Source organism: Castor canadensis, chromosome 6, assembly GCF_047511655.1.
Source record: "Castor canadensis chromosome 6, mCasCan1.hap1v2, whole genome shotgun sequence".
Classification (NCBI taxonomy): Eukaryota; Metazoa; Chordata; class Mammalia; order Rodentia; family Castoridae; genus Castor; species Castor canadensis.
In genome coordinates this window covers 120,217,512-120,226,879 of record NC_133391.1, presented here as the reverse complement: position 1 = coordinate 120,226,879, position 9,368 = coordinate 120,217,512, and the positions used below count along the sequence as shown (strand labels likewise).

The 9,368-nt window shown below is 42.8% G+C and overlaps 1 non-coding gene across 1 annotated transcript; it reads right to left on the bottom strand.

The window, feature by feature from the left end:
* Positions 1-2,198: 2,198 nt before the first annotated feature.
* LOC109697433 (uncharacterized) lies at positions 2,199-8,853 on the bottom strand. Its single transcript, XR_012449148.1, has 3 exons — positions 8,671-8,853; positions 7,529-7,637; positions 2,199-2,468 (listed from the first exon to the last, which is right to left on the bottom strand). It is a non-coding gene; the product is annotated as an uncharacterized protein (transcript).
* Positions 8,854-9,368: the final 515 nt, after the last annotated feature.

Sequence of the window (9,368 nt, the reverse complement as noted above, 5' to 3'; positions counted from 1 at the left end):
TTCAACCATAACAAAATTTTTTGGCAAGTCTTTGTCATAAGTTAGGCATGATGGCACTTGCCCCTGTAATCCTAGCACTCAGGAGGCTGAGGCAGGAGGACCCACAAGTTTCAGGCTGAGCTACATAGTAAGACTTAGTTTCAAAACAAAACAAAAAGTCTTTATCATGTAATATATATTTATCAAAGGAAAGTAATAAGATTGTATTCTTGATTATAACCAAGTTGGTAGGCAAATTTCTTATAGATACACAAGTATGGGCAAATGCTCAATAAAACTATGCTGCAAGGAAATCTTTCCTCACTGATACACAGAGTAGATTTAAGGTATTGGTGGGTCTATGGTTCCAAGGAGACCCACTGAGGAAAAACCACACGCTCAGGATGCATGTAGTTCTGTGCTGTACTGCGGAAGCTTCATTTTTCCCCTGACACTACCCAACTTCTAATAAAGACATGCTGCCTTTCAAAAAATCTCAAATTTTCACTTGATCAGTTCAATTAAGCACATTCACTTTTATCTTGATGTTTGGGTAACTTTTGCTTTTGGGGAGACAGACTTTTACAAAATGAAGATCAAGGAAGCATTCAGGAGGTCACACAATTTCAACAGGAGCGTGGTTAAGCCAGCCCAGACAAATAGTTCAAGAGACTCTATCCTGAAAAACCCTTCACAAAAATAGGGCTGGTACAGTGACTCAAGGTGAAGGTCCTGAATTCAAGCTCTAGTACTATCAAAAAAAAAAATTTTTTTTAAGCTTAATTTTTAAAAATGTTTTTAGTGGTACCAGTGGTTGAACTCAGATCCTGCTGCTTGCTATACAGGTACTCAACTACTTAAGCAATTCTGCCAGTCTATGACTTTTTTTTTTGACCACCCTTGGTCAAAACTGTGCATTCATAATTCTATGAATGGGGTTAGCTTATTCTAGTTTAGCACATAAGGAATTGTTTATATAATGCTTTTTTTGAAAAAAAATTTCTCCCAGCAACTGGAGTTGAACTCAGGGCCTCACACTTGCTAGGCAGGTGCTCTGCCACTTGAGCCACATTCCCAAGTCCTTTTTGCTTCACTTATTTTGTGACTAGCTTCTGGCATTTTTGCCTGGGACTGGCCTCAAACATTGATCTTCCTACCTATGGCCTCTGGAGTAGCTGGGATCACATCAGGCTTGCTAACTTTATGCCTGGGCTAGCCTTAAGCCAAGATCCTCCTGATCTCTGCCTACTGAGGTGGGATTATAGTTGGTCCCCTAAATTCACAACTTTTTGAAGAAACTCAGAACAGAGGAAAATATGACATTTAAAAAAATTTAGCTGGGCACCGGTGGCTCATGCCTGTAATCCTAGCTACTCAGGAGGCAGAGATAAGGAGGATCATGGTTTGAAACCAGTCTGGGCAAATAGTTCGTGAGACTCTGTCTCGAAAACACACCTGTTACAAAAAGGGCTGGTGGAGTGACTCAAGGTGAAAGCCCTGAATTCAAGCCCCAGTACCACAAAAAAAAAAAAAAAAAAAAAGGTTAAAAAAAAATTATGCCAGGCATGGTGGTGCATGCCTCCAAGCACTCAGAAGGCTGAGGCAAGAAGATCATGAGTTGGAGGCCACCTTGGGCACCAGTGGCTCATGCCTGTAATCCTTGCTACTCAAGAGGCACAGAACAGGAAGACTGAGGTTCAAGGCCAGCCTGGGCAAAAGTGAGACCCTATCTCAAAAATACCCAATACACACTGCCTATCAAGTGTGATCCCCTGGGTTTAGACCCCAGTAAAAAGCCAAAAACCTCCCCAAAAAACCTTTTAAACCAGAAGTGGAACTCTCGGTCTCTTAGTGAATCCTCTTATTTAGTTTATATCTACTTAGTTGGTATTCCAGGTGGTTTGTACTATTGTAAATTCTTCAAGCAAACCAGTTTATTGTACAGCAAATTATACAAAGGAACTTAAATTCTTTTATACAATAATTTTGTGTGTGTGTAATGTAGGAGGTTGAACCAGGTCCTAGTGCATGCTAGGCGAGCCCTCTATTACTGAGTCATACCTCCAGCCCTATATGATAAACTTCACTATAAAGATCTACTGTAATAAAGCTTAATACAAAGATTCTAGATTTGTATGAGATCCTACTCTGATTCACATATAAATGTTTATATAAATGTGAATGTTCACTGGTGATAAAAAATAATATTCACCAATATGTCACATGCATGGTGTTTTATTCTTTGAAGAATGGTTCTAAATCATCACACTAAGTTGGGCTGAAAAGTACAGTTTAATAGGCAGTTTTATAAGGATAAGTTATAACATGTGTAATGACTGCTTATGTAAGAAATCTTGCTCTTAGAGCTTATGCTGCCCCATTGGCAGAAGCACTCAGGTGTCCCAAGGATCCGTCGTCATTTTTCTCTTGTCTGCATAGACTTCTTCTCATTAGCTGCCTTCTGCTTTTGTTGCATGATCTCAGAGTCTCTATAATGGGGAAAAGTTTAGAAATTGTCACAGAAAGGCTGATTTTATGTTTTCATTTGTTTTCTGTACATAGCCCATTTACTACATTAGAAGACAATTTAGAAGAGATATGAATCATATGTGTTGGCTTTTGTGGGTGGAGACAGAACGAAAAGGCGAAGATTGGAAAGGCTTTGAAGTCAGATCTTCCTTTGATTACCACCGTACTGTCCTCATGACTTTGGGCAAATAGTCTCTAAGCTCTTTCAAAATTGGAGCATATGTATCAAGGTTGTTCTGAGCCATAGCTATGAATATTATTCAAGTGTCTGATCCTAGGCAGGGATCTGCCAGAATTAATGGCAATTACTCTGTGTTGTTAACAAGGTTAATTCACTCTATTTTTTCCTGAAGGAGGCATTTAGGAAGTCTTCTAGATATCCTGACTGATACATAAGATAGGCATAGATGTTATAAAACAATTCAATGTTGTCTTTGTTTCCTTTTTTTTTTTTTGTTTTTTTTGAGACAGGGTCTTGCTATAGCCCAGGCAGGTTTCAGTTTGTGATCCTCTTGCCTCTACCTCTCTAGTGCTGGGATAATAGTTCTGTTTCTTAAAAAGCTCAAAGCCCAATAGCTAGTGATGAAAACTGGATTACTCTAAGGAAATATAGGATGTCCACGGAACTTTCTCAACCCTTTGTGTTTCTGGCTAAATCTTCATATGTTATAATGGTGATCATGAGCTCATAAGACATTTTTAATTAAAAAATTATTGGATTGGCCAAGTGACTCAATTGGTAGAACTCTTGCCTAGCAAACATGAGGCCCTGAGCTCAAAACTCAGTACCCCCCCAAAATTTATTTATTTAAGGTGGGACTGGTGGCTCAAGTCTGGAGATTGGGAAGATGGTAGTTCGAGGTCAGACTGGGCAAAAAGTTAGACAGGATGCATGTCAATCAATAAAAGCTGGGCACAGCTGGGTGCAGTGGCTCACATCTGCAATCCTAGTTACTCAGGAGGCAGAGATCAGGAGGGTCATGGTTTGAAGCCAGCCTGGGCAAACATTTCATGAGACCCTATCTCGAAAATACCCAACACAAAACAGTGAAGAAGGTGTGGCTCAAGTGGTGGAGTGCAAGTGTGAGGTCCTGAGTTCAAACCTCAGTGCTGGAAAAAAAAAAAAAAAGCTGGGTGTTGTGGCACATACTTGTTATCCCAGCTGTTCAGGGAAGCACAAATAGGATCATAATCCAGACCAGCCTGGGTATAAAATGAGACCCTATCTAAAAAATAACAAAAAATAACGAAAGCAAAAAGGGCTGGTAGCATGACTGAAGTGGTAGAGCACCTGCCTAGCAAGTGTGAAGCCCTGAGTTCAACCCCAAGTACCACAGGAAAAAAAAAATTAGCAGTCCTATGGAAAGAACCAGGGCTTCATGCATAAGTCCTCTATCATTAAGTTATACCTAGAGCTCCATATTTTAAAAGGCTATATTCTACACCTTCTACGTGGCAAGCACCACCAGCTCTGGCTTAAATTCCACAACTGACTCATTATTCCCACATTTCAGATTAAAAGAAAACCTTGGAACTAAATCACTTGCCCCAAATCACAGAAATAACAAGGTCTGTCCAGTTCCAAAGTCCAAGCTCTTTCCTAAGTGGCTATTGCATAGATTTAGAATTAGATTTTAAAGTCTCCAAGACAGGAGGACATTTCTGCAAATCAACGGCAAAAATAAGGAAGGAAAAACAAGACAACTACAAAGTAATGAGGTATGGTAGAAAAGAACAGTGGTAGCTACTTTTGTTTAAAGCTGATCTCTATTGTGCTTGTTGTATGACCTTGGTAATGTCACTGTAGTTCAGAGCCACAAGGGTGGTGGTGAGCACCTGTTAATCCCAGCACTGGGAAGACTGATCTCAAGATCAGTCAACAAGATCTCAAGTTCAAGGCCATCCTGGGCTATATAGTGAGTTCAAGGCTAGCTTGAAGGTTATTACACAGCAAGACACTGTCTCAAACACAACAAAACAAAAACAGAACAGAGCTTCAGTTTCCTATTCTATCTACTGGCTCAAAACTACTTTTAAGGGCTGTGATGAATAGGGACAATACATATAAAACATCTACCAAACTGCTTTGTAAGGTGGGACTATTCAGCAAATAATGGTTATTTTGGAACCAAGCAAGAGGTATTTCAGAGCTAAGTGCCAGTTGCTCATCCCTGTAATCCTAGCTACTTGGGAGGCTGAGATTTGGAGGGTTGTGGTTTGAGGCTAGCCTGGGCAATAGTTCTCAAGACTCCATCTCTCCAAAAATAATCAGAAAAGTACTAGAGGTATGGCTGAAGTGGTAGATTGCCTGCTCTGCAAGCCCAGTTCCAGAAAAAAGGAAAAAAAAGTATTTCAGAGTTCCTGAGCTATGCCATTTTTACTCCAAGCTGAGTAAACAAATTTAAGGCAAAGCTCATTGCTGTAATAACAACTGTCACTGGGCTGGGCGCCAGTGGCTCACGCCTGTATTCCTAGCTACTTGAGAGGCTGAGATCAGGAGGATTTTGGTTCAAGGCCAGCCCAGGCAAATAGTTTGAGAGGCCCCCACCTCTAATGTAACATAACCAGAACAAAATGCACTGGCGATGTGGCCCAACCAGCAGGGTACCTGCTTTGCAGGCTAGAAGCCCTGAGTTCAAATCCCAGAAGCACTAAAATAAACAAATAAACAAATAAATAAATAATAAACTTTCACTGAAAGTGTGAAGCAATACTTACAGTCTTCTGCTTCATTAATCAATGAGTTTCAACTGTGGTCACACATCAGAATTACCAGGGGAGCAATTTTTGAATCAGGTTTAACTTATAAACTAGGTAAAATAAAATTTATCTAGCATTTTTGTTTGTTTGTTTGTTTTGCTCAGGGCCCGAGACTTCTGGGCAGGTACTTTACCACTTGAGTTGTGTCCCCATCCTTATAGTGTTTAAGGTCCAACCTCAGATCAATTAAATCAGAACAGGGTGTAGGGTGCTATATAGTGTTGCTCAGGGTTTTCCAGATTATTGTCACATGCAGGATTAAGAACCTGTGCTAAGCCACACTGAAGCATATGTAAGAAGTTATTTGCCTAACCTCCAAGGTCCACATGGACAAAAAAAATTTAATTTTAGAATATGGGGCTGGGGGTGTAGTCAATGGTAGAGCTAAGTTAGTGACCCTAGGCTGAAGTACTTTAAAAAAAAAATTAGAATTAAATGAACCTTTGGTTTGTTTGCATTTAGCACTTGCAAAGCAGATACTCTACCACTTGAGTCACGACTCCAGTCCATTTTGCTCTGGGTATTTTGAGGATGGGGTCTCATGAACTATTTGCCTGGGCTGTCCTTGAACCAAGTTCCTCTGGATCTCAACCTCCCAAGTAACTAAGATTATAGGCATAAGCCACAGGTGCCCAGGTTCCCCTTCTTTTTAAAGAAACATGAATGCACTTTTTTTTTTTAACATTTTTTTTTTTGGGCTTGAATTTAGGACTTCACACTTGCAAAGCAGACACTCTACCCTTGAGCCACACCTCCAGTCCTTATCATTATTTTTTTTTTAAATCTAAGCTGCAGTCTCATTAAAAAAAAAAAAAAATTTTTATTTGAGACAGTCTTACTACATAGCCTCAAACTTGGGTTCTTCCTGACTCTACCTCCTGAGTGCTGGGATTATAGCTTCACTACACCCAGCTCATTAAAGTACTTTTGTGGCAGTTTTATATTGTCACACAAGGTCTTTTGAGGCGTTGGGGGTGGAACCCAGAGCTTTATACATGCTTGGGAAATACTCTACTCCTGATACTCCTGAACTATATTTCCAGCCAATTTTTTTTTTTTTTTTGGCCTTCTTTGATGGTTCTGGGGAAGGAACTCAGTGCTTTGAGACTATGCTAAGCAAGCATCTACCACTGAGCTACACCTCCAGCTCCACTTGTAGTAGAAATTCTCTCTTTTTTTTTTGTGGTGATTCTGGGGTTTGAACTCAGGGCCTTCCATTTGCTAGGCAGGCACTCTACCACCTGAGCCACACCCCTGGTCCTTTTTGTTTTAGGTGCTTTTTGAATAGGATCTCACATTTATGCTTCAGCAGGCCTGGACTGTGGTCTTCCTATTCATACTTTTTGCATAGATGGCATGACAGGTGCACATCACCGTGTTCAGTTTTTATTGAGATGGGGTCTGGAGAACTTTTTTGTGAGGTCTGGCCTTGAACTACAATTCTCCTGATCTCTGCCTCCCGAGTAGCTAGGATTACAGAAGTGAGCTATTGCACCAGCTCTATTTGTAACCAGAGGCCTTGTATCAAGGCTGTGTTCATGCATTCTCTCCAATCCAATGGATTTCAGAATATACCTTTATATACTTTTTTGGTATTTCCTTCAGAACAGTTATCACTACAAGTGAGTCACTTGTCATCCAGACTAGTTTGTGTAAGTTGTTTGCTTTGAAACTGTTTTATATGTAAAACCTAACAATGCTTTACATATTATTATTATTGCTTTTTTAATTTTTAATTTTTGGTAGTGCTGGGGTTTGAAGTCAAGCTCTCATGTTTGAGCCTTCTATCACTTGAGCCATACCCCGACTATTTTTGCTTTAGCTTATATTTTAGGTAGGGTCTCACACTTTAATTTTTTTACCTCCGGCTTAGATCCTCCTATCTCTGCTTCCCAAATTAGCTGGGATTACAGATGTGAGCCATCTGTGCCTGGTTGCTAACTTTTTTTTGTCTGGGCTAACCCAAGATTCTCTTATTTCTACCTTCCAAGTAGTTGAGATTAGAGATTTGCACAACTGCATAAGACTGTCTGCAAAACAAATGATAGTTTCAGGGTTTTAAATTCTTCATCCACACAATGAAATGATGACTACTCCATATGGTTTTAGTATGCTTGGCATGAAATAGATATTCATTACTGTTACCCTTTCTGTTGGTTAGGTCCAGTTCTAGCATGGGTTTAAAAAGTGCTTTTCATTCTTCAAAATGGGACTTCAATCAAAACTTCAATGACTTGAGAATTCTATTAGTACCACTCACCTCTGCTTTCTCTGAGATGTAGTTAAGCTATCCTCTTTTCTTTTTCCCTTGCTAATCTCCTGGGTTTTTTTCATATTTTTCTGGCGAGCAAGTTCTCGTTGATTTCCACCTACAAAGATAAACAGTCATGCTTTTTTCTCATCCTCAAAATTATTTATGATTTTCCCGGCGCCAGTGGCTCACGTCTGCAATCCTAGCTACTCAGAAGACAAATCAGGAGGATACCGGTTCCAACACAGCCTGGGTAAACAGTTCCAGACACCCTGTCTCCAAAATACCCAACACAAAACAGGGCTGGCGGAGTGGCTCACGGTGTAGGTCCCGAGTTCAAACCCCAGAGCCACTCCGCCAGCCCTGTTTTGTGGTAGGTATTTACGAGACAAGGTCTTTCGGGAACTGTTTGTCCCGCGCTAGCTTCGAAACGCGATCCTCCTGATCTCTGCCTCTAGGATCACAGTGAACCACCCGCGCCCGGCTGAAGTTTTCTTTTTAATATACAAGCAAGCAGAGTACTGCACTGAGGTGTTCTCAGATCTGACAAGGAGCAAGCTTAAAGGGAAACACTTAAGGACTTAGAGTAATATACCAATCTAGGTGTTCACGAGTACTAAGTATCAGATCTTTTAAAACAGGCATTCCAATGGTATGTCACGCGGCCAGCATTCCAATATAAATTCTGGCTTTTGAGGGGTGCATATAAAGATAACAAGAAAAATACACCCAGATCACACCTTGAGCAAGTCCAGCTCAAATTAGCAAGTGCAAATACAAAACATCACCTGCAAGGGCCAAACAAAAGAACTAGGGAGAACGCTCAGGTGGAGCCCCATTCCTCATTAGGTTTGCAGACTTTAGGTCCCAGCTGCACGCCGCCTCCTCGCAGGGACTCTTGCGGGCCACCTGGGGGTGTGTTCTTTATCATGCAAACTCCCACCTGAGGGGCAGGCGCCGGTCCGACTGCAACCAACTGTGCCTCACTCTGCAGACGGCAGCCGGGGTCCCGCCCCGGTAGGGGAACCCCTCAGGGGTTCCCCAACCTGCCCTTGTTCCCCGCCACCTGAGCCTCCGCCCCGCTCAGGGATCGGGGCTGGGCACTGTCGCCCGACGCCTCCCGCCGCTTCCCCAGCCTTCTGCACACTCACGGGCCATGCCAACCACCGAAAGGATCCTGGAAGAAAGCGACTCAGAAAGGCAACAGCTTCCTGGCAAGCTCAGAGGTCGCCGCCACCCGTCGATCTGGAAGGCAGAGCCCGCCCGGGCCCTCCGCGGGGCAACGCCCCCGTTCTGTCAGCTAGCTGCCCCGCCCACGGGACGGACCAGAGCGGCAGCGGGGCTGGCGAGTCGCTGCGCATGCGCAGAGGGCGGACCGCCGCTCCTCGTGGGCGGGGCCTCGGCTCCGCGGCAATCCGCCACGCGGGGTGCGGCGCGAGTTTGTGCCGTCTTGCGAGGGCGGCTTCTGCATAGTTGGCTTTTCCTCACTCGGTGCCACGCACCAGCGCGCAGCCAGCCGTTTTTAATAAGAGATGCCAGTAATCACTACATATTTAACTTTTCCACAGAGGACGTTCGCTTTCTATCACTCCCTTGCACAGGCGGAAGGGGAGGAAGGTGACAGAGGAATGGTTAAGCCCGAGGATGGCAGTGTGGGCTCCTTACGCGTTTTCCACCCTAATTCTAGCAACCCAGCCTGCACGGGAGGCTCCGTCGTTCTCATTTTGCAATAGAGACTGGCTTAACAGCTAGGAGTTGGTGAGAGTGAGAATTGAAGTTAACATGGATTGGTACCCAGTGCCCTTGCCACGGTGGGCAGAGCTGTAGTAGTTTAGATTACTGGCTCTGC